The sequence below is a fragment of the Haliotis cracherodii genome, unplaced genomic scaffold (assembly GCF_022045235.1).
Source record: "Haliotis cracherodii isolate W230 unplaced genomic scaffold, xgHalCrac1.p SCAF_2, whole genome shotgun sequence".
NCBI classification, from domain to species: Eukaryota; Metazoa; Mollusca; class Gastropoda; order Lepetellida; family Haliotidae; genus Haliotis; species Haliotis cracherodii.
Genome location: NW_027266275.1, coordinates 24600878 through 24624256, shown reverse-complemented (window position 1 = coordinate 24624256; position 23379 = coordinate 24600878). Strand labels below are relative to the sequence as shown.

The 23379-nt window shown below is 41.0% G+C and overlaps 1 protein-coding gene across 1 annotated transcript in view; it reads left to right on the top strand.

The window, feature by feature from the left end:
* Positions 1-3887: 3887 nt before the first annotated feature.
* The window catches only part of LOC139467867 (FAD-dependent oxidoreductase domain-containing protein 2-like), a 138163-nt gene continuing 118671 nt past the window's right edge, over positions 3888-23379 (top strand). The window contains exon 1 of the mRNA XM_071249379.1: positions 3888-3991. The gene's annotated coding sequence lies outside the window, so the exon portion shown is untranslated. The remainder of the gene's footprint in view (positions 3992-23379) is intronic.

The following is a 23379-nucleotide window of genomic DNA, read 5'->3' as shown; positions in this document are numbered from 1 at the left end:
GAGGTTGTCAGGAAACGTTTTTTCTGGTCTGTGGACATGAGCGAGTCTTTGATTTGAGCTGATTTCCTTTGCATTTGTAGAACAGACCAATACATACATATGGTACAAGAATGATGTTGTCATGGTAATATTTAAGTTTTCCGTACCTTTCAAATTTGACATTTTCAGGGGGCCAAAAGAGGATCCTTATCCTACGTCATCCTTTATCTCGACTTCTCCCCCAATGTAATAATGTCCAGAACTACACTCTTCCAAAAAAGAAACGCACAGGAAGATTTTTTAGTAAATTTATTGTACCTGATAGAGGCGATATATATAATTTTATATTATAGATAAAAATATGAAATTTTGGAGCTCGAAAGTCACATGTTGTCTTTGTACAAAGACATTGAAAACTGTTGTCTCATGTGACCGCCCCGGGAAGCAAACATGGCTCTGCATCTCCTCGGAATTCAGCCCCATTCTGCTTGTAACGCGTTGGCCAGTTGTGGATGTGTCTGCGGCTTGTTCTGACGCTGACGTACACGTCGATCGAGTTCATCCCAGAAGTGTTCGAGTGGGTTGAGATCTGGAGATGTCGACGGCCAAGACAAGCCGTTGATGTTGGCATTATGGAGATAGTCTACTGTGACCCGAGCTGTGTGCGGTGGAGAGTTGTCCTGTTGAAACAGCTCCCTTTGGCGGTCAATGATTGGGCCGCCAGAGGTGAGGTTGAAGAATTTGATTCATGTAGCGATTTGCTGTCACATTTCTCTGAACCTCAACCAAGTCAGATCTCGTGGTGTCGGATATGGCCCCCAACACCATGACACTAAATTGTCGAATTCACGTACACAATATGGGGCAAAACGTTCATTTCGACGACGAATTGAAGAAGAAATCGTGATTCATCGCTAATCCACACTCGTGTCCAGTTTCTCAAATTCCAAGTGAGTGAGTGAGGTAATGCTTTACGTCACATCGGCAATATTTCAGCCATATCGTGACGATCAAATTCCAAGGCTGTAAGGTATAGCACCAACGCAAGTGTCGCTGTCGATGGATCTGTTGCAAAACAGGGACGATAACTGGTCTCCTGGGTCGGATTCCAGCCTCGCGAAGATGGTTCTTGACAGTCTGGTCTGATATCCTCCTCAAACCAGGGATGCGTCCTGCAGTCTCTGTAGCTGGGACATTGCGATAACGTAGGTGGAACAGCCGAATGTAGCGATCCTGTGCAGGGGTGGTAACTTTTGGTCGGCCGGTTCTCGGGCGGTCTGCATTGGAATTGAACTGTGTGTGTCGGTCACAAAGGCGACAAATGGTGTTGTGGTGGACTTTGAAGTGGCGTGCAACAAAAGACTGCGATTCCCCTCTTTGGATACGCCCAATGGCAATGGTCCGACCGGCAGCGCTGAGTCACGGCATTTTCGAACTTGAAAAATGTTGACAACTGAAAGACAAATTATTGGCTTATGCTTGCTTTTTTATAGCCACTACAACGAGTTACGAATGCCACAACTTGCACGTGCATTTTGCTTTACTGTTTTCCTAAATGACATTTTTAACAAGTGTGAAAACAATGCCGTTTAAGACATTGCAAATCGACAATGGCTGTGTTTTGACGCACTGTTTGTCGAATATCAGGCCACCAACATTTTCAAAAAACATATATTCAATTTACATTTTGTGTAGTCAGGTTCAATGAACTACATACTACCTGTGCGTTTCTTTTTTTTGACGAGTGTATATGATTAGTTTCGTTTAAGGACTTAATTTTTTACAGGGGTTTGGGGAGGGTGTTCGGATGAGGGGCACAATTCACAGTTATAGGTGTGGTGTGGTGTGTGTGTGTGGGGGGGGGGGGGGGGTAGGGGGTGGGGGTGGTGGGTGTTCATGAACAAATGTTACATAAAAGAGGGGGGAGGGGAGCTCAAATGTTACATAAAATAGGGGGCTCAGTATTATACAATACAGTCCTCATCTCCATACCCCACATCCTCCCTATAATAAATTACCTTTACCTTTGTAAATTGTGTATGAGTCTAATGTTTTGGATAATTTCATTAATACATCTGTACGAATATCAGCTAACAGTAAACTATCAATGGATGCATAGGGATTCTATGATACAAAATATATAATAATGTTCAATTTAATCATGTAGACTTAATTTCAGTGATATTTTATTCCTTTTTCACAATTTACTTTAACTCCATTCACGATAAATGTATAAAGTTCTCGAAACTCATATTATTCTAGAAATTTAACACAACAATAATGGGATCATGTTTCATTTCAGTAGAATTCTAATGAGCCACTCAAGACACTTATTGGCGTAAAGGCCGTCAAACCAAGGTCATTGTTGCAATTACCGAGGAGCAATGCTTTCCATCAAACCACATATGGATAATTCATGGCAACTGACAGAGTACAGGACTTTATTCACCAAAGGCTACATAGCATAGTTATATGAGGTAGTGATCAGATATCAATATACAGGTATATGGCGGCAGATAACCTTTGCTTAAACTTTTTGATTATTTCACAGCAAAATCTAGAAAGTTTCTTTATTAGAATGGTATTTTTTACTTTTAAATACATTTACATGCATCAACCAAGTCAGCGAGTCTGACCACCCAAATCCTCTTAGTCGCTTCTTACGACAAGCATAGTCGCCTTTTACGGCAAGCATGGGTTGCTGAAGGCCTATTCTACCCCAGATTTCACGGGTGCCAGGCTCGCTGACCTGGTTGATGCATGTCATCGTATCCCAATTGCGTAGATCGATGCTCATGATGTCAATCACTGGATTGTCTGGTCCATACTCGATTATTTACAGACCGCCGTCATATAGCTGGAATATTGCTGAGTGCGGCGTAAAAACAACAAACAAACCAACCAACTGTAGTTCGCCACGGAGAAAACTCTGCGAATCCAATGATATCAAATGTTTCAATAAATTCACAAACGTCGGGTGATAGCAATCTTTTATGCCACAAACACTGAGGTAAATAAAGATTGATTGATTTCTGTCAGTGTCGACACCGTCTAATAAACCCCCTGACATACTGTTGTTTCATCAGCTCTTTTGTTTACAGAGATGTACAGTTGGACTTAAGATACATATATTTTGCTGATCTTCGTCCCACGCGAGGATTTATCCATCTTTCAAGCCATCTGATGATAGGATAACGAGGTGTAGTGTTACGGGGACGGGTTACCTTCAGTTGGAGACGGCCAGCTGGAGACACGAGGACACAAATCAAGCTCCTGCTGTCACATCCCAGGAGGCACACTGCCACCCTCTCCCGGTATGCTTGTAAATCGTGGTTATCAGATATTGATGAATGTGACAAGCGGATAAAGTAAATACATTGTATAAATGGGAACTATCAAAATCAAGGTAAAATGTCGACAGGTATTTATTATTGAGTTTAAAAAATGGTTAGAAATAAGAGCAGGATCTTTTTTAGATGAATCAACCGCTAACTTTGAGGTAGAGCTGTTTCATTGTTTTGATGTGTCAGCAACCTCCAAAGTGAAGTTATTATGTAAAGATCTTAGAAATCATTTCGTTAAGGTTCATAAGGTCAATAACTTAAATTTAGACAGAAGAAATTCTAATGAGCCGAATTTCATCAATATATATATATATACATTTATATTTAGTGGAATAGAAATGAAAAGCTAAGACTCTTGTGTGTTTCTCATTTACATTTATCCGCAACATAATTTGAAAGGGAAATTTTGCCATTTCCCACAAACTGTCTGTAGTTGTATAAATCTCTAAAACGATTCCTGCAAGTGTTACAGTCCATGAGGCTGTGAGGAGTGGGCGTGTCTCCGCTGGATTACCCTTGACCTTTCGACAGGTCAATCGCTTTGCGCAGGCGTCATTTACGTAAAAGAAAAACTTCCGGCATTGCGCTCGTTGTAAACCATGCTGTCTGTGGGTTTGACACTCACTATCAGAGACTTCTGGTACAAGCTGACAGTCACGTTCGGGCAGGTAAGTGCATCTATACCCGCTTTGTGTTCACAGCCAATCACAAGCCGATTTTGAGGGACTTGTTGCCGTTAACACTTCTGTAACAGGTGCGAGGTGGGACTCTGGTCACTGTAGCGAAGGACTCTCACTTAGTATCTGTTTTGTACTTGACGGTTATTGAATGACATCCTTTTGTTTATTTAAATCTGTAGGCTATATAAATATGTGTTGACCGGTTCTCCTCTTATGATTTGATTTGTATATTGTCACGATACGTAATCAGACAATCACATGAGATGAAAAAATATTGGATTAGTCGTTAATCGTCCGCAACACAAACAGATTAGGCCTAGGTGATGTCTGCGAGAGATTATGATTTAGGGTCTTTAAACATGTATCATGAATGAAACTCTGTTTGTACCGTACATCGAATGTCAACACTGCCTAAATAGTTTGAATCCGGCGACTGTTTCAATAAAAAAGTTACACCTTTCATGGAGAATGCAGTCGTCACGTCGTGGTCCGGCTGTCAGTCACAAGTTGCTCCTGAAGGGGGTGGGAATATTGATCTTTTACATCCTCTGCCCACGTCAGACAACGTGGAGAAATGTGACAATACTCTTTGAAAGAGTAGATTATATATGTGTAGGTTTTGCCTCCAGACATTAAGGCAGAAATTTGTTACGAGTAAGTTAATAATAAAGCAATGACAATGTTTGCTATTCATATTTAGTGTCGTTAATTTTTATCAGCCAGTTTGTAAATGTCAATGTAAATAGTTGTGTATCTTTTCTGACATGTGAGAAATATATTTTTCCCAACATAATAAGATATAGATGAATGATATGAATACAGTAGAGTGTGGCATGACGTAAATGGACCGCTAATTTTAGTTTGTTATAAACAATGTTTGAAATACAAAATAATTGTCAGGTTGCCATCAGGACTATATAAGCTGCAGATTCCGACTAAACTCTTCAGGCCCTCATGAACACAAACTGTAGCTTATTGTGAGAAATAAATCAACACATAAATTTGTTGCAGACCATAGGGACCCATACAAATTTGATACAACAGGATTGACTCCAGCTCTGCCTACCACAGGCCTGTGGGCAGGTGCTACAGTCAAACACAGGTGACCGTACTCGACGTAATAAGCGCCCAGGGCGCTCTCAAAATTAGAAAAAGGGGGCTCTTATTAGAATATTATTTTGGTGAAAAAAAAAACAGTGTTGAAAGATAAATTTTGTGCTTTATGCTGACAGCCTGAAATGTTTATATACGAGAGATACATTTTTCCAGAATTTAATTGCCCATAATTAAGGATGCATATAACAAACAAGTGCGTATTATACTTGAATAAACAAGTGTTATGAACATTGATCAATCGGGAGGGGTGCTAATTGGGATTGTTCACTAGCCAAAATATTAACAAATATCGCCGTGGGCGCTTATTACGTCCAATATAGTACATTATAAACATTTCGACTGTCAGACATCTTGGATCACGTCATGTGACCACTTGATGTTACCTAATAAATGACCAGTGAAGATCCAGATTAGAATAGTTCTACAGCAACCCATGCTAGTCGTAAGAGGCGATTCTATTTTTCGTAAGCATGGTAAGATGAGACTGTTTGTCGTAAGCATGGTAAGATGAGACTGTTTGTCGTAAGCATGGTAAGATGAGTCTGTTTGTCGTAAGCATGGTAAGAGGTGACGATGCTTGTTGTTAAGAGGCGACAAACGGAATCGGGTGATCAGGCTCGCTGATGCATATCATCGTATCCCTAGTGCATGGATCGCTGCTCATGATATCAATCATTGGATTGTCTGGTCAAGACTCGATTATTTACCGACTGCCATCATATAGCTGGAATATGGCTTAGCGTAGCCTTAATCAACAAACAAACTTGATAAATAACAAAAATGTGCATTGTATATGCACTATGTTTATTTATTTCATTATGATATTAAATACTTAATATTCGCAAATACTTGTTATAAATATATGATTTGTTTATTGCTTCTTTGAACAGCATGGCCATGGATGTTTTGATAGCCTCATTGGTAACAGTGAGCAAAATGTCAAAATGGTCAAAATATTGAAATCATCTATCACTTTTAAAATAAAGATAGTTATAAACTTCAACTGAAGATGGAGTCACAGATTCACTGTTCCCTTAACAGTATGTGTGTTGTTTAACGCCTCACTCAATAATATCCCAGCTATGTGATGACAGCCTGCAAATAATTTAGTCTGGACCAGAAAATCCAGTGATGGATATTGTGAAGGACAATCCACACCGCCAGCGAACAGTGACATGCTTAATGATCAACCAAATCAGCGAGCCTGATAACCCAATCCATTTGGTCGCCTCTGTTCCTTAAAACTTAGGGCTGATAAGTCTGCAAAATTTTAATCTCAACAAAATATATCTTGTCAACAGGTTTTTATTTATATCTAGCAGTTGTATGTAAATATGTAAGGTACCTTTGAATCAAGATGACTATTGGAAGTAGTGAATTTATTTCATCAGAGGAAAACAGCCTGCTACACAAACAAGAAGTCACCAAGGACGTTTTTATGGATTTGAGTGAGCCAATGAAGACATATTTAACATTGCTTATTCGTTTCAACTTCTGTTTGTTCTTTTCATGCAACAGTTCCTTACACCAACTTTGTCAAGTGACTTGAAACATATTGAAAGTATGAGAAAGTCAATGCTGTCTTCACATCTATGGATGTTGTCATATTGCTGTGACATGTAACAAATATAATCCCTTTATTATACCAAGCGTCCGTCCGTCCGAAAATTTTGTCCGCGCAATTTCTCTTAAACTATTCAGTGGATTCATCTCAAACTTAGTACATATTATCTGTGTCATATGAAGGGGTGCAGTCAAAAGAAAGAAAAATGTTTTTATTGATTTTCCATTTTTTTATGAATTTTTCAAACCCTAACCCTAACCATTATTTAATTTGAAACTACTGACACACTAGGCGGGTCAGGGGTATAAGTGAGCCACGCTCACTTTTACCCTTGTTTATTGATGTTTCTAAAAGATTTAAGTAGTCAGGTAAAGTACTATTCTCTATTTACTTACTTTGTTTTGTGCCTAATACAGAGTCCTTTAGTTTTCTAATAGTAGGAAACAGACTAGTGTTTGAACAATTTGAGATTGTTCTGCAGAGAATACTTACACAAATAGGCTTTAGCACATCAACATTTTAATTAAGCAAAGCCAAGGTTTCCAAAAAGATCCATGTTGCTCCTGGGGGAGTTTGTTTGCTAAGCTTGTTAGAAATGATTGCTTGAAACAATGTCTTGGGGCTATATATTATAAATTTCTTATTTTGTTGGAATGGAATTGTCAGTCTGTTGCCAATTTGTTGTGTGAGCCAGGTAGGCGTGTTGCCATTGTATGTCCTGGAGTTATGACAGTATTACCATCCTGGCGCCAGTGTCAACCACATATTTATGTCACCAGCACGGTAACTTTCATCAAGTGACAAAGACATGTAGTTCCGAAATGAGATCATACTCAACTAATCCTTTTTGATAGGGTTGTATTGTTAGCTGTATGTCTGGTGTTTGTAGTGGTGCACAGTGTTTGTTTGGGGCCATGCCGACATTTACTTTCAACAAGACTTGTTGTCAGGACATGAGTGAAGTCCGGTCTGGAAGTTGCACATTTGTTTAGTCTTTCAATATTCGGCTGGGAATTTTCACAGAGATTTGTGATTTGTTTACTTGTAGGATGAAAAAAGTATACATTCTAATTTCGTAACACTGTGTGACAATGAAGACATTGACCATCAAGTATGTTTGAAAGAGGTCTGTCTTTGACAAGTGCCTTGTTACAGTTTGTTGTATGATACAATTTGATATTGGTGCGTAAATACCATATTCGATGTAATAAGCGCCCCGCTCTAATAAGCGCCCATGGCGATATTTGCTAATATATTGGCTAGTGAACAATCCCAATTAGCACCCCTTCCGATTGATCAATGTACATAACACTTGTTTATTCGTGTATAATACGCACTCGTGTGTTACATGCACCCTTAATTATGGGCAATTAAATTCTGGACAAATATGTCTGTCATATATAAACATTTCAGGCTGTCAGCATAAACCACGAAATTTACGATTTTTCATCAAAATAATATTCTAATAAGAGCCATCTATTTCTAATTTTGAGAGCGCCCTGGACGCTTATTGCATCGAATATGGTACTTTCATACTGTTTGCATGTCAGATTGGTCCTAACTTTATGAACTGAGATTTGATGTCATTTGTATTTTCTGTTTATAACTCAGCCATATGAAACAGATTGCATGTAGTGAGTTTATTGCAATCCACGTATTGACTTAATGCCAGATTACAAGGACAAATGATTAAGCTGTAAGACTGTTTAATGTTTGAAACAACTGTGAAGGTTATGGCAACTGATTCTATGAACATGATGAATGTTTTTTTTTTAAAAGGAATAATTTGTTTTAAAATCCAGGTGTCATTAGACAGTTTTTGTTGTGTTTTTGAACCCTGTCACGAGCATGACAAGGCCATTGTATATTTTCAAAACATGTCCTTACGGTCATTTATTAATCACATTATCGCTCAAAACCATTTTCAGATGACATGCCAGGTTACAGGTATTTTTTTAAAGGAGATGTTAGTAAGCTTGGGCAAGGTAAATGACGACCTCGTTTGGTTGAGTCATTGTCACAGATCAATTCCGATACGAAATGAGTGTAATTATAAATATTCAGGAGTTTCTAGACAATACTTGTGAAACCTTTTTTTCATGAATAAATATTCATGATATCAGGTACAGCCAGGTAACTCTTGTCTCATGAGAAGTCAACATGGCAGCAGCCTCATTATAACAAGGGCGCTGTACAATATCACAAGATGATGTTACATCTCCTGTTCTGTGTTCAGGTGGTATTGTCTTGCAGATGAAATGGACACCTGTGATTGGCCCTAGTTAGGATAGACTAATTTATTATCACAGGTGTGACATGGATTTGAATATAAGACAGTGTGAGAAATTGGCGCTAGTCCTGTAGTCCTTGCCAAACTTCCCAATAATGAAGGTATCATTAGACTAGTACTGGTAGTAATTAGCCATTGTCAGAGTTTTTACTATTACTATTATAGTAAAACCCCTAACAATGGCTAATTACTACCAGTGCTAGTCCTTATGATTTTTCAATATGTTATCATGATAAGGACTAGTGGACTAAGAATATTATATTCCATCGCTGTAAAAGAATATATTGAAGCAGTGAATTATTCAAATAAGGGGAAGAAAGCATGAAAACTGTTGACATTGTTTTGTGTTGTGCTTATTAAAAGAAACTCTTCCACCAGTTAAACAGAGAATCTGGATTACACAATGGCAGCATGAGTTCCCCTTGTGTAAACTATACATCAACTCAAGGGGTGGAGAACCGCACACTGGTGAAGAGGCAGAGTAATCACAAAATGTGTGCAATTCGCATGTGCACACAACGGTGTATTGCATTAGGTCAAGTAAAATGTCTCTACTATCTGGCTGTGGTATTTCATTCAGTCACTAACCATTCTCATCATCTTATAGTAGCAGTATGCACTTGTGCCATGTCTGCATCAATGTTTCAAAACAAAAAAGAGCCACAAGGTTCTGTAGATCACCTGAATTTTTAAGAAATATTAGAAGTCTTTGAGTAATAGCTGGGATCATTCATGCAAACTTCCACTCCAACAGCAACACAAGGAGAAACGTGTGTGTGAAGCCAAGGTCGTAACGGCAGATTGACTCCCTTGACTGCCAATCCATAAAGATCAGTGCCCCGTTCCACAAAGCGATCTTAGGGCTAAGTTGATTGTAACTCACTAAGTACGCGATCTTAAATTTTTGTTACGATCGGCCGCCCGTTCCACAAAGCAATCTTAACTAAGAGAGTTGTAAGTTAAGATCAAAATGCTAAGTTGCTCCGAACCCACTTAGGATTGCTAAAATCGATCTTAAATATTGTACCATAACAACAAAGATGGCGTATGTTGACTTATTATTATATCAGATAACATTCTGACAGTCCACAGCTCACTTACTTGTTAGCGATGTCCTCCCATATGCTGCCTTTCAGCTTATTGGTGACGGTAGAGCTGAATGAGGAATTCAGTGTCGTGTGGTGAACAGCCACCTCATCAACAAGAACAGCGATCTCACTTGCTGAAAAATTGCTTCGACGAACGTGTTTGACGCCGACAGAGGTCTGCGATTTCGGCCATATTTCGACAGTGCGTCATCTGCTAAACATGACCAAGGGAGGCCACTTTTAGGGAAACTTTCATATCTTCAAATTCATGGCTGAAGATTCCGATCTTTGTTAAGATCGGCTACTTAAGAACTTGTAAAGTTACAATCGCCCTAAGATAGCTTTGTGGAACGGGCGTAAACTTTAACTAAGACGATTTTATAATCAACGTAAGTCTCTAAGATTGATTGTAGTTACGATCACTTTGTGGAACGGGGCCCTGGGGTAGAATCGGTCTTTAGCAACCCATGCTTGCCGTAAAAAGCAACAATGTTTGTCATTAGAGGCGACTAACAAGATTGGACGATCAGGCTCGGTGACTTGGTTAATGCATGTCATCATATTCCAATTGCATTAAGCGATGCTCATGATGTCAATCACTGGATTGTCTGGTCAAGACTCGATTTTTTACAGACTGACGTCATAGAATTGGAATATTGCTGAGTGTGGCGTTAAACATCAAACAAACAAAACCTTGACTGCCATGCTGAAATGGATTTGCACATTGTATACACTGGTCTCTAATTTAGTGGTCATCTTATGTTGAACAGAAGAATGAAAGTTTTATTTGTATATATTGGCTACTCTCATAAGACCTGACTTTGGATTCATTTAAGTAGCGGAGGTGTCCCAGTGATATTGCTATAAGAGGCCTTTTGTTCAGTTATCTGTAGTTGGAGTGAATGAGTTGGGTTTAAGGCCTCTTTAGAACAGTACCGGTATTCTAGTTATATCAGGGGCGGTCGGGTAGCCTAGTGGTTAAAGCGTTGGCTCGTCACGCCGAAGACCCGGGTTCGATTCCCGACATGGGTACAATGTGTGAAGCCCATTTCTGGTGTCCCCCGCCGTGATATTGCTGGAATATTGCTAAAAGCGGCGTAAAACCATACTCACTCACTCACTCCAGTTATATCACAGCTTTATGTTGGAGAAAAGCCTGAAGTGATGCTTGATTGTTTGTTTGTTTGTTGTTTAACGCCGCACTCAGCAATATTTCAGCTATATGACGGCGGGCTGTAAATAATCAAGTTTGGAGCAGACAATCCAGTACACACCTAAGACATTTATGACTTTGGTGAAACCCAAGAGGATGGGTATGGTGATTTAGTTGGAGATAGTTGAGTGCTAATACCGAACTATAGTGTTCATAAGAATTTGTTCAGGACCCTAAATCTTCAAAAGTCATGTAATTATCATGGAACTGTTCTGGGTGAACAATACCTTCCAAATGACGTGCTGGTTTTCTTGGGGAATTAGTCAGCAAAGAGCCAGAGTCACAGGAGACTAATCACAATTTTATTTACAAGAACAATTAACAATTTACAATTTATGCTTAGATAATAACTGAGGGTGCCACAGAGAGTCGGTACACACTCTGGGCTGTGGGAGAGAGGTCTGCTTGGTAAGAGAGTCAAACCCCTTCCCTCCTACTTACTTACTTACTTACTTACTTTGGAGATTTAACGTGCGCTTTCCGACTGATGCGTATTTCGCACACGGGCCCGGCCAGGCCATTTAATGTGTTTCCGAAAGGGGCGAAAGTGGTGTGTGCAAGCCAAGAGGGGGCTTTAGGGGTTGCTTATATAGAATTTGGGAATTTTGAGATTTGGAATAGATGCCGATGGGGTAAGGGAGGAGAACTAAGGGAGCTGGGTATGGTGGATTTTTGTGTGTTTATGTAATTTTGATTTGGTGGATTATAGTGTTTTTAGATGCGTTTTATTAGTTCCGTTTTGATTAAGAATACGCCTAAGGCCTTGAAGTTTTCTAGTTTATTTTGTGGGTTTAGTATTGCTTCTAGAGTGAGAGCCTGGTTTAGATTGAGGGTGGTTTGTAATGCGGTTCGATGTGTTAGGTAGTGTGTGCAGTAGATGAGTGCGTGTTCTGGGGTTTCTAGTTGTTTGCAGTGTGGGCAGTTACCTGTAGTATGTTTTTTTATTTTTTTTAGGTGGTTATTTAGGTTGGTGTGTCCTGTTTGGAGTTTAGTGATTACTCTGTCGATTTTTTTTGATGGATGGTGAATTTTTGGTTTGGTTAGTGGTTTGCTGAGTACTTTTTTGATTTGGCTATTTGAGTTTAGATATAGGTTATGCCATTTTTTGGTGATTTTTTGCTTATTTACACTTTTAATTTCTGATTTTGAGATGGGTAAGTTTAAGCTTATTTCTGGGATTTTGAGGGATAGTTTAGCTGCCTTATCGGCGTTTTCATTACCGTATATTCCTACGTGGGCGGGTATCCACAAGAAAGTTATTTGTTTGCCTGCGTTAGTTAGGTCGTTGGAGCTTTTAAGTATTAGATTTATTAATTTAGGTCGGTTTTTGGTATTTTTGTTTTTGAGGGCTTGCAGTCCACTTAGGGAGTCGGTAAGTATTAGGATTTTATTGTGGTTTTTGGATTCTTGACTATGGAGGGCTGAGGCCATGCCCATTAGTTCTGCCGTGAATATTGATTGGTTGTTTGGGAGTCGGAAGGATTGTGTAGTTTTAGTTGGTTGTGTGGTATGGACTCCGAAACCTGTGTGTTTGGAGGTCGGATCTGAAGATCCGTCCGTGTAAATGTGACACCAATTTGGCCAATTTTCGTGTATGTATGAAAGTGTGGTGGTTTTAGCTATGTTTGGGTCGGTTTGTTTATTTATTTGGCTAGCTAGTGTTGTGTCTATTTTGGGTATTTTAAGTTTAGGGGTGAAGATATTTGATTGTTTGCAGTTTTGTTTAAGATTTTTAATTTGGTGTTCATTTAGGTAGTTTGTTATTCTTTGAGATATTGGGGTAAGTAAGGGGTGTTTACGAGCTAGAGCTTGGTTTTTGGGGCTGATATTTTGGTTTATTAGGTTTTGGATGAGAGGGTTTGATTGGGATGCGGCCCAGAAATTTAAGCTTAGCTGTTCCCTGCGTAGACTTAGTGGCATTTCTCCTGTTAAGGCCTGGAGTGAAGTGTAGGAGGTGCCATGTTGGGTGCGTGTAATTAGTTTGAGAGCCTGATATTGTATTGAGTCAAGTTTTTTAGATAGAGAGTTGTTTAGGGTGTTGTATATGGCGCAGCCGTAGTCTAGTTTTGATCTAATTAGTGATATGTAGAGTGAGAGGAGGGTATCTTTGGAGGCTCCCCAGTTTGAGCCAGTGAGGCATCTTAGGGTGTTTAGGTCTTTACTGCATTTAGTTGTTAGGTTTTGGATGTGAGCATCCCAGGTGAGATGTTGATCGAAGATAAGTCCTAAGAATTTGGTTTGTTTTTGAAATTTGATTGTTTGGTTGTTTAGCTGGAGAATTGGGGAGGCGGGTTTCATGTTTTTATGTTTGAATACTATTCCTGTTGTTTTTTCTGAGTTGAGGGAGAAGCCCCATTTGTCAGCCCATTGTTGTATTTTATTAAGAGATTTTTGGAGTAAATTTTGGGCCATATTAATACTTTTTGTGCGGATCCAGAGGGCTCCATCATCCGCGAATTTGGATGTGTTTACTTTAGGGGATAGGCCCTCGAAGAGATCGTTTATCATTATATTAAAGAGTGTGGGGCTGAGGATACTGCCCTGGGGAGTGCCATTTTCTAGGGGACACTGGTCCGATAGAGTATGGTCTATCCCCACTGTTATTTTACGTTCGTTTAGAAAGTCCTGAATGTAGTTTATTATTTGTCCTTTTAGTCCTATTTTTTTAAGTTTTTGTATTAGCCCGTTGTGCCAAACCATGTCGAATGCTTTGGAGAAATCCAGAAAGATGGCTGTTGTGTATTGTTTGTTGAGTTGTCCCGTCTTTATGTCCTGTTCTAGTCGGGCGAGATTATCTAAGGTTGAGCGGCCAGGAGTGAAACCGCTTTGATCTGTGTTTATGATGTTATTTTGAGTTAAGTAGTGTTGTAGTCTATTTTTGGCCATAGATTCCATTACTTTACATAGGTTTGAGGTTAGGGATATTGGTCTATAAGAATTTGCCTGGTTAGTTGGTTTATCGGGTTTAGGGATAGGGATGACTAGTGCCTGTTTCCAGGGAGTTGGTACCTGTCCGTTTTGATAGATTAGGTTATATAGTTTAAGTAGTGCCTGGAGTAGGTTGGGGGGGAGTTTTTTGATTATTTGGTAGGATGTTGGGTCTAGTCCTGGGGCAGTTCCCTTTTTCCTATTTTGGAGTACGTACTGGAGTTCTTCCATTGAGTAAGGTTGGTTTATTTCGAGGTTATCATTATTTGGTACTTTAGTAGGTTTGGCTTCTGCTTTAAGTTTTTGTTGGAATTTTTCGCTGAAGTTATTGTTGCTGCTTATGGCCGAGAAGTGGTTTGCTAGGTTATTTGCCTTTTCGGTAGGGTTGGTTGAATTGTTTATGTTGGGTGTTTTTTTGTGACGTTTTAAGCCTCTAATGGCGTGGATTTTTCGCCAGACTGTTCTGGCATCTGTGCGATTATTTACTCCTTCACAAAATAATTTCCAATCTTTGGTTTTAGCTATTTTTACTAGTTTTTGGACCTTGTGGTTTAGTTCGTGAGCTACCGTTATATGGTTATGGTCGCGTTTGGCTCTATTGAAGGCTGTTTTACGTTTGCGTCTAGTTTGTTCTATTTCCTCGTTCCACCATGGTACCGAGGGTTTGCCTACGTTATTTGTTTTATAAGGTATTGATGCTTTGGCTGCGTTAATTATGTAGTCTGTTAGGTTTTTGCAGTAGATTTCTGGGTCCTTATTTTCTAGTTTGGTTAGGTTGGCTTGGTTGCAGATATCCTGAAATTTGTCCCAGTTAGCTTGGTTATAGTTGAATTTTGGTTCTAGGTTTTCTGTTTGGGTAGGAACGTTTGTATTGCCTATGGTAATGTTTATAGGGAAGTGGTCACTACCTAGTGGGGCGTCGTGAACTTCCCATTGAGTACTTTGGGCCAGATCTGGGGTGCATATGGTTAGGTCGATAGCCGACATTTTATGGTTTTTCTTATCGTATCTAGTTGGTTGGTTATTGTTTAGGAGTACAAGGTTATTTGTTTCTATCCATTCAGAGATTAGATTCCCTCCTAGAACTTGGCTACAGTATGTATTTAATGAAAGTTTGAACAATAGAAAGGAATTTGATTGGTTGATACACGATTGGTTGTGTCCTATGCTAAATGGATGGCTAGACAGAGGGGAATACTAAATCCTGTTTATCCTGTTGGACTGGCACTAATCTTGTTGACATATTTACTGGATGCTTTGAAAGAGATTAGGGTGTCACTATAGATGAGCTTGTGTGGGGGCTAATCCTTAATGCCCTATAGACGAGCTTGTATGGGGGCTAATCCTTAATGCACTATAGACGAGCTTGTATGGGGGCTAATCCTTAATGAGTCTTAATTGAAGTAATGTTATTCTAATATAGCCCGGTAGGTGATGACAGATATACTTAAATAAATATCCTTTGTCTGGGAGATGGAATCTTGATACCTTAGGCTAGCATTTATCTAAAAGCTTCCTCCTCCCCAACCCCATCGGCATCTATTCCAAATCTCAAAATTCCCAAATTCTATATAAGCAACCCCTAAAGCCCCCTTCTGGGCCGCGTCCCAATCAAACCCACTAATCGAAAACTTAATAAAACAAAATATTAGCCCTAGAAACCAAGCCCTAGCCCGGAAACATCCACTACTTACTCCAATTTCCCAAAGAATAACCAATTACCTAAACGAACACAAAATAAATAATCTTAAACAAAACAATAAATCATCCAATATCTTCACTCCAAAACTTAAAATACCAAAAATAGACACAACACTAGCCGATACACTAAATAAACAGACCGATCCTAACATCGCTAAAACCACCACACTAGCATACATACATGAAAATTGGCCAAATTGGTGTCACATATACACAGACGGATCCTCAGATACGATCTCAAAACACACAGGTTTCGGAGTCCACATCGCACAACCAACCAAAGACACACAATCTTACCGACTCCCAAACAACCAATCCATATTCACGGCCGAACTAATGGGCATGGCCTCAGCACTACACAATCAGCAATCTAAAAAACACCAAAAAATCCTCATCCTAACCGACTCCCTCAGTGGACTACAAGCCCTCAAAAATAAAAACACTAAAAACCGCCCCAAACTAATAAATCAAATACTCAATAGCTCAAACAACTTAACTAAGGTAGGTAAACAAATAGAGTTCATTTGGATCCCCGCCCATGTAGGAATCTTTGGAAATGAAAAGGCAGATAAAGCAGCAAAATTATCCCTTAACTCCCAGAAATAAGCTTAAACTTACCCAGCTCAAAATCAGAAATCAAAAGTGTCACTAAACAAAAAATTAACAAAAAATGGCAAAATATATACCAAAACTCAAATAGCCAAATCAGGAAAGTACTCAAAAAACCCCTAAATAAACCCAAAATACTACACCCATCCAAAAAAATCGACAGAATAATTACCAAACTACAAACAGGCCACACCAAACTAAATAATCACCGTAAAATAGCTAAACTACACACAACAGGAAACTGCCCACATTGCAAACAACAAGAAACACCAGAACACGTACTCATTCACTGCACACACTACCAAACACACCGAACAACACTACAGACCACCCTAAATCTTAAAACCGGACTTACACTAGAATCAATCCTAAATCCACAAAATAAATTAGAAAAATTCAAAGCCTTAGGCATATACCTAATAAAAACAGGACTAATTAGTCGCATTTAAACCCCAAATAAAATATTAAAACCAAACCTACCTTATTTGATAACCACCCAACACACACAGCTTCCTTAGTTCGTCCCCCACCCACTCTTGGCATTCTTTCCAAATCTCAAAATTTCAAAATTACTATATAAGTAACCCCTAAAGCCCCCTCCTGGGTTGCACAAACTCACTTTTCCCCTTTTTGGAAACACATTAAATGGCCTGGCCGGGCCCGTGTGCGACATACGCTTGCAGTCGGAAAGCGCACGTTAAATCTCCAATATAAGTAAGTAAGTAAGTAACCCCTCTTGGGTTGCACAGACCACCCTCGCCCCTTTCGGAAACACATTAAATGGCCTGGCCGGGCCCGTGTGCGAAATACGCATCAGTCGGAAAGCGCACGTTAAATCTCCAAAGTAAGTAAGTAAGTAAGTAAGTAAGTACTAAAAGCTTCAAATCAATTAAACTATGTAGACGTAACTCTAGAAGATGCGCTCCCATTACCTTAGGCTAGCAACCATCTAAAAAGCTATAACTGAAGCTACTGATATTTTATATATGCATTTTACCTAATGATAATTATTACTTGCTAAACTATAATTATATGAAATGATGAATAAATATTACACCATGATAACTCATAAAAGCACTTGATGTAGATCTAATTATTATAAGATAACTTAGTATAAATGTTAACCATGATATATGCATAAATGTGGAATAAATGGATATCAAGTGAAAAGGTTTAACTTAAAATAACTCTTTTTCATATTTTGTGATTCTTGGGTGACAAAGATATTAGAAACAACTAAATTTGATTTCTTTTGTCACTAGGCCTCACAAAGTTACAATCTTCTTTATCCCCTCAACTTTGAAATTGGGGGCAGATTCAGTATTTCAGGTTGCTTTGTACTGCTCCGTAGCATCCAGATCATCTGACCTTGGGGAAATATATGGAATAATGTTACACCATGCATTATGAAATCCATCGGATTGTTACACTCCCTGTATAAGTATAAATATTCATTTATAACCCTGGAAGATCAAATGAAGTTTAATCTCCATGGCACACAGAATAATCCTTGCCCACCGATATTTGTTAATATTTACATTTTTCAACTAAACTAGGTTAAACGTTATTTGCCAGGGAACAACGAATATATTTGACAGGTACTGCTGCGTATGCCAGCTTGCTGCCTTAAGCCTGTCCGCAAATAAAAACAGGTTTAAACAGAGTCTTCTGAATGTCATCGGACATCAAGTATGCATCTATGGCTTGCATTAAAGGCTGGGTAAATTGTCCGTAGGTTTTCATCAGTTTGTGAATACAGTTTAAACTTGTGCTGTGAAATAGAACTCACAAGGCCTGGATGTAGCAAACTGTATACCTAAGGCTGCAAAAAGCCTGTTATCTGTCTGCAGATTAGCTAGCCACCCTTTCCTTACTGCAATTTCAAAGACATTTTTTGCAGTGATTTCTTTTTTTTTTACCTCCTATTACTGTAGTTAGCTCTGGACTTACCTCCTACGGGAAAAGAATGTCCCAACCAACATGGCAAATGTGTAAAAATATGAAAACAAGGCCAATGATACTGATGTCCGAATGTCTACTCTTGGTTAAGATCAGTTGCAAATTTAGCCCAAGTCAGTAAAATCTTGTGCAGTCTAGTAAGCTCAGCTAATAACATTCCATAATATAACACACTATTCTACAGAAGATGATGCTAAGCTTGCTTGCTTGTTTGTTGTTTAACGTCGCTATATGAAGGCGGTCTGTAAATAATCGAGTCTGCACTAGACAATCCATGGCCAGTGATTGACTTCATGAGCATCGATCCACGCAATTAGGATCGATGACATGCATCAACCAAGTCAGCAAGCCTGACCACCGGATCCTGTTAGTCGCCTTTTACGACAAGCATGGTCGCCTTTTACGGCAAGTATGGGTTGCTGAAGCTCTATTCTTCCCCTGTATCTTCACGGGTCAGATGATGCTAAGAGCCATGTTCGGGTTCGTAGTCACAAAAACAGACACAAGCCTCAAGATCAGGGATTTATCAAGTATTCTAAGCTAAGTGCCCATGGCAGGTAAATTGGGGGGAAAATCGTTATTTTGTTAAAAATTTGGATTTTATAAAGTTCCTATTTCTTAAATTCAGAGGTAGGCCTTTGTTATCTTTAACATTGCATTCAATGCCATAATGTATAACTAAGCATTACTACCGCTTCTATTTATTTGTCCAGTTATCAGAGTAATACAAGTTATTACTGCAAAGCCATGAGATTAGCCGTTGGTTATGTATTAATATAAATTGGGAAACTTTAAATTAAATTGGGGAATTATGAATGATGTTTGCTGCAGACTTGGTCCGAATATTGGCCACTGAGTAGGTCTAGATAAGTCCCTGAAGACTCTCTGTGACTTAAGCCACGAATCCGTAGCCTGAGTGGGATTCCTTCCTTCTGTCTGGTAAGCTTTACGAGTGAGTTAGTGAGTATGGTTTTACGCCGCTTTTAGCAATATTCCAGCAATATCACGGTGGGGGACACCAGAAATGGGCTTCACACATTGTACCCATGTCGGAAATCGAACCCGGGTCTTCGGCGTGACGAGCGAACGCTTTAACCACTAGGCTACCCGACCGCCCCAGTAAGCTTTACGAATAGAAGTCCATATATTAACCCAAATATCTACTGAAAATCATGTCAAGAGACAGGTTTGGGTCAGTAGACTCACAAGTTTTTGGCACAGACTAAAAATTTGTTCAAAGCTGAGAGCAACTTGTCCCTTGAATGAAAATTACTTGAAAGTAACCACGCTTGCTCATGTTATAGAAAATATGAAGAACAGTCAAATTTGTCATGGGATTAATGTAAGGATGCACACTGTGGCAATGGCATAAATATCACATCAGAAACATGTTTAATAGCATCAAGCATTGTGAAAATGGATGTCTTTTTAGTCATGCTCAGTCAGTTTTTCAGAAGGAGAAGGGAAACCATGATGTACAGGTGATGTTTTTGAAGCAGTGTTACATGATGAATAGCAGTTGTGTGGAGAAGCCCATGTTACAGGTGTCACGTTGTAATGAGAGATGCAGGAAGTGTGTAACCCAGACTCGCTGACAGGAGGATTTAACACCAGCACCACAACATGAATAGCCACTAATACTATTTCACATTCGAAAATGGTGTTAAAGTTTTGATTTATCTTTTGTAGTTAGAATTGATGTGCCTAGGGACTAGTGACAAGATTTGATTTGGAACTGCTGATGTCCCATAATCGCACCATTCTGGCGACTATGCTTGTCGTAAGAGGCAACTAACAGGATCGGGTTGTCAGGCTCGCTGACTTGGTTGATGAATGTCATTGTATCCCAATTCCGTAGATCAATGTTCATGGTGTAAATCACTGGTTTGTCTGGTCCAGACTCGATTATTTACAAACCACCGTCATAGAGCTGGTCCAGACTCGATTATTTACAGACCACCGTCATAGAGCTGGAATATTGCTGAGTGTGGCGGTAGACAGCAAACAAACAAACAAACCAACAAAACAGACCATTCTGAAAAATGTTAGAAATATCTGAAGCTTCATGTTTAATTGACTCCTTGATGTACACGTTCTTACATTCTCACAGTCCAACCTGCACCCCAACAGTTCATCCTTGTCACTGTGTCAAAACATTACACAATGCGTGTCCTGACATGCATGACTACAGAAATCTTCTTCCTGCATTTCAACGGAAACCACTGGACAGGAAATCCTACAAACGTTTAACCAGGAATGCATATGTGTGCGGGGGGCAGGGGTGGCCCAATCGTCTAAAGCGCCCCGATTTGCTGTGCAGAGTTGCGTCCCTTGGATACGCCAGAAACCTATGATTGTGAGTTCGAATCCCGGTTCGTCCCGATTATGTTTCTAGGTTTGTCAGCACCATACCCGTGCTCGTGGGTTTCGCCAAAGTGGTAAACGTCTGAGACCTGCATCACTTCGGGCTTTCCTCCCACATTAACCTAACACGCCGTGATATAACTGGAATGCTGTTAAAAGCGGCGTTAAACCCAACTCACTCACTCACTTATGTGTGTGTGTGCAGGAGCTACAGCTTAAAGGGTAAGGTTTGCCTGATTTTTGTTTCGCACTCATTTCATATCAACTGATGCCACATCTCACAACCATTCGAACACTTTTAATGAAAAATGGATATGTCCATGGTTGATATTGAAAGATGAGTTATAGACATATCCGTTTTCAAGTTATATTTATTAATTGCTATCTATAGAGTAGAAGGCTTAGAGTCTGGCTGAGTAACCTGTTTTCAAACCGTTCTTGCATATACTAATGCGTCTCAGTGTATAAACTTAAAACAGTATTTCTCCCTTAAAATTTATGTGCCATGTGTGCCATATATAATGTAAGAGTCAGTAACCACCGAACCCCAAACACCATCAAAAGCCGTACCAAAACACCACTACCCAGCCCCAAACACTGAACAACCCTCCACACCACCACCCAGCCCCAAACACTGCACAACCGTCCACACCACCACCCAGCCCCAAACACTGAACAACCCTCCACAACACCACCCAGCCCCAAACACTGAACAACCCTCCACAACACCACCCAGCCCCAAACACTGAACAACCCTCCACAACACCACCCAGCCCCAAACACTGAACAACCCTCCACACCACCACCCAGCCCCAAACACTGAACAACCCTCCACACCACCACCCAGCCCCAAACACTGAACAACCCTCCACACCACCACCCAGCCCCAAACACTGAACAACCCTCCACAACACCACCCAGCCCCAAACACTGCACAACCCTCCACACCACCACCCAGCCCCAAACACTGAACAACCCTCCACAACACCACCCAGCCCAAAACACTGAACAACCCTCCACACCACTGCCCAGCCCCAAACACTGAACAACCCTCCACAACACCACCCAGCCCCAAACACTGAACAACCCTCCACAACACCACCCAGCCCCAAACACTGCACAACCCTCCACACCACCACCCAGCCCCAAACACTGAACAACCCTCCACAACACCACCCAGCCCCAAACACTGAACAACCCTCCACACCACCACCCAGCCCCAAACACTGAACAACCCTCCACACCACCACCCAGCCCCAAACACTGAACAACCCTCCACACCACTACCCAGCCCCAAACACTGAACAACCCTCCACACCACTACCCAGCCCCAAACACTGAACAACCCTCCACACCACCACCCAGCCCCAAACACTGAACAACCCTCCACAACACCACCCAGCCCCAAACACTGCACAACCCTCCACACCACCACCCAGCCCCAAACACTGAACAACCCTCCACAACACCACCAAGCCCCAAACACTGAACAACCCTCCACACCACTGCCCAGCCCCAAACACTGAACAACCCTCCACAACACCACCCAGCCCCAAACACTGAACAACCCTCCACAACACCACCCAGCCCCAAACACTGCACAACCCTCCACACCACCACCCAGCCCCAAACACTGAACAACCCTCCACACCACCACCCAGCCCCAAACACTGAACAACCCTCCACACCACCACCCAGCCCCAAACACTGAACAACCCTCCACACCACCACCCAGCCCCAAACACTGAACAACCCTCCACACCACTACCCAGCCCCAAACACTGAACAACCCTCCACACCACTACCCAGCCCCAAACACTGAACAACCCTCCACACCACTACCCAGCCCCTAACACTGAACAACCCTCCACACCACTACCCAGCCCCAGACACTGAACAACCCTCCACACCCCTACCCAGCCCCTAACACTGAACAACCCTCCACACCACTACCCAGCCCCAAACACTGAACAACCCTCCACACCACCACCCAGCCCCAAACACTGCACAACCCTCCACACCACCACCCAGCCCTAACACTGAACAACCCTCCACACCACCACCCAGCCCCAAACACTGAACAACCCTCCACACCACCACCCAGCCCCAAACACTGAACAACCCTCCACAACACCACCCAGCCCCAAACACTGAACAACCCTCCACAACACCACCCAGCCCCAAACACTGCACAACCCTCCACACCACCACCCAGCCCCAAACACTGAACAACCCTCCACACCACCACCCAGCCCCAAACACTGAACAACCCTCCACACCACCACCCAGCCCCAAACACTGAACAACCCTCCACAACACCACCCAGCCCCAAACACTGCACAACCCTCCACACCACCACCCAGCCCTAACACTGAACAACCCTCCACACCACCACCCAGCCCCAAACACTGAACAACCCTCCACACCACCACCCAGCCCCAAACACTGAACAACCCTCCACAACACCACCCAGCCCCAAACACTGAACAACCCTCCACACCACCACCCAGCCCTAACACTGAACAACCCTCCACACCACCACAC